The 2,263-nt window shown below is 42.9% G+C and overlaps 1 protein-coding gene across 1 annotated transcript in view; it reads right to left on the bottom strand.

The window, feature by feature from the left end:
• The window catches only part of LOC101858513 (FK506-binding protein 5), a 37,206-nt gene extending 36,457 nt beyond the window's left edge, over window positions 1-749 (bottom strand). Inside the window, exon 1 of the mRNA XM_035972348.1 lies at window positions 198-749. The gene's annotated coding sequence lies outside the window, so the exon portion shown is untranslated. The remainder of the gene's footprint in view (window positions 1-197) is intronic.
• Between the last annotated feature and the right edge of the window lie 1,514 nt (window positions 750-2,263).

Below are 2,263 nucleotides of genomic sequence, written 5' to 3'. Positions count from 1 at the left end.
TATATGCACACACACACGCAGCCCAACCTCCGGCTTCTTGGAAGCAGAAAAGATATACCGTAGAGCTTTAAAAGCATGTCTATTAGCCTCTAAGACAAGATAGATCAGCTTTACCGATAAACAAGAGGAGTTTTGGGATGAATCAACAAGTACAAGAACACCAACATACAAGGCAAACAACGTGCACTACATTATACCTGAGCCTCGCACACTAAGAAAATCAATCAAGTCCAGAAGATGTTGGCTTCCACATTCAGGCGGAGGTTACGGCAGAGAATGAAGCCAATGGATTTATGTCAAGTTGTCCAGCGATGAGATGACCACAGGTCGACCGAGCGAGCCAATCAGGTGCTGTTGTGCTTCTCCCTCGGCGTTGGAACAGAACAGAAACCATGAACCGAGTAGAGAAAGGCTTCAAGTTAGTTTTTTTCTAAACAGCAGCTGCACAAGTGTAACCACAACTAAGCTGCCATGCCTACACACGAAGCAACGCGAAACGAGTAAGGCGTAAGGGGAAATAATAAGGTGCTGACATTTAAAAAACCCAACACAACAACTCAAAAGTCTCTACTAGCGCAAAATACTGCGTTCTGAAACTTAAAGAGAAGGAAACGAGTCTAGCAGCACATCTAAGAAAATATTGCCTCCAGTCTACTAATCATGACAGAGGCCTTCCGAGCTACTAGCTACGGAACTGCGGTGTCGTTGTATGGAGTGTACGCGGGCAATGTACGGCAGGCTGGCTGGCACCTCCGGGCGCTTCCTGCCACAAGCAGCCGTATCGATCGTAGACACACACAGGCAAGCAGAGATGTTTTATTGATGGAGCAGCCATCTCTCCCTACTGCCAATTGGTCAGGGGGTACCAAAGAGCAGAAACTGTTCCTGGGAGGAATTACACTTGGAAGGCAAAGGAGGGTCAATGTGTTATGTTAATGGTTCATTGTCCATCTTGTAGATACGTAGTCTAGAATTCATATTACTCTTTACTTCAAGCAATATCCTATCTCTTGAAGAGAAAATCATTCGTGTCTCATGAAAGTTTAGAAATAATCATAAATAAACTCAATAAAAGACCATATCTTTAAATTTGAGCGCACCAGAGTGGTGAGGGGGGAAAGGGGGGGGGGGAGTGCAAATTAGCTACCACAGTAAATTCTTCTTTTTGTTGTTTTTCTTCTGCCAAGAGCTAACATACAACAAGAGTAGTGGAAATAAACAATACATACTACTCCGCCAAGCCTTTTGGGAAGAAATAAAAACATGGAGAGTCAGGCTTGGTCCAAGCCAAGTACACTTCCGGTACCAGTCTTCATAAACAGCGAGTTTGCATGACGTCTATGAAAGACAACAGCGGTTGTCGCTCTGAAGTTCAAGTAGTCGATACCGCGGGCACTGGCTGTAATACGATTATCAGTCTTGTATTTTGACATGGGCTAGCTAGGACGACATGAAATTTTCACAAGGCAAGGGAAAAAGCGTCGGCAATTTGATTCTTTTCTAAGAGAAATTGTCAATTTACGTAGACCATAAAGACAGAAACAAGACACGGGGATGAGCAAACAGACGAACAAGTAGAACTGAGATAACTATCAGGCTGTTGCTTTGACCCACTGCCGTCGATGGGGGTGATGATGACATAGAATCTCATCAAATCGATAGTCCTTGATCCTCGGCTTCAGTCTTGGCTCACGGACTCGTCCACAAAATAAAAAATAGGTCGAGCTGATCTCAGTCACGATTTATGTCCAAACAAATGTTGTTGTATAATGGTGTGTGTGTGTGTGTGTGTGTGTGTGTGTGTGTGTGTGTGTGTGTGTGTGTGTGTGTGTGTGTGTTGTGCACGTGTTCCTTTTTAATATGACGGCCGCCTGGTGTGTTACAAATTTATGAGCCTTGCCTACACAAAGAGTGTATTTTTGTTTTAATTTTTTCTTTGAAATCTAAACAGAACAAAAAATGCGACTTTTATTCACCTTTGGGGTAATTCAGTTCAAACTTGTATACATTCAAATTTAATGATTTCAGAGGGAAGCTTGGAAACATTGTGAATGTAGATATCTCCGAGACACACCTCAATGACCGCACAGCATATTCCACATTACATTTTGTTTCAGCATGTATACTTCCTGTTCGCGTGTTCACCGTAATCAGGAGAACGTGATAGTATAAAATGCCTAATCGGCAAATTGTAAATGGGCTGATTCATTACTGTCATGCTCTTAACTGTTCCTGAACTGCAACAGAGAACTGCTGCTTTTTC

The sequence above is a fragment of the Aplysia californica genome, unplaced genomic scaffold, assembly GCF_000002075.1.
Source record: "Aplysia californica isolate F4 #8 unplaced genomic scaffold, AplCal3.0 scaffold00659, whole genome shotgun sequence".
NCBI lineage: Eukaryota > Metazoa > Mollusca > Gastropoda > Aplysiida > Aplysiidae > Aplysia > Aplysia californica.
Note: the sequence above shows the minus strand (reverse complement) of the source record. Positions and strands in the feature narration are given on the sequence as shown.